The sequence below is a fragment of the Mus caroli genome, unplaced genomic scaffold (assembly GCF_978045245.1).
Source record: "Mus caroli unplaced genomic scaffold, Mus_caroli_1 scaffold_17, whole genome shotgun sequence".
Taxonomy (NCBI): Eukaryota; Metazoa; Chordata; class Mammalia; order Rodentia; family Muridae; genus Mus; species Mus caroli.
In genome coordinates, this window is record NW_028227272.1 from 48750001 (window position 1) to 48750401 (window position 401).

Here is a 401-nt window from a genome sequence, read left to right on the forward strand (position 1 = left end):
AGTGGCACCTGCGAGAATCTGATACGTTGCTTTGCCCTAGACCTTTTATTTTGACCTTGTTAGGAATTCACAGATAACGAATGCTCAGAGCCTTAGCAGAGATAAGAAAGCTTTCCACTCTAGTCGTAATGATATGATAAAATAGAACTCCAAGTCACATGTGGATGAATAGTCATAAAACCTCACGGAGCTTCTGCTTTCACTTGTGCCCTCAAAAGCTAAAAGGTAAGCCAAAGTCTACAGCAGTCAGGACTGAAAATGAGTGGCCAATGTCTTGATCCATCCTGCCTCGACCTAAGAGAGTGTGCTCTGTCAATGAATTCAGTAACTATGATGCATTGTGTTATCCTATGTAACTAAGGTGAAAACTATTTAAAATTCATTAACTTTTCCCTGAACAT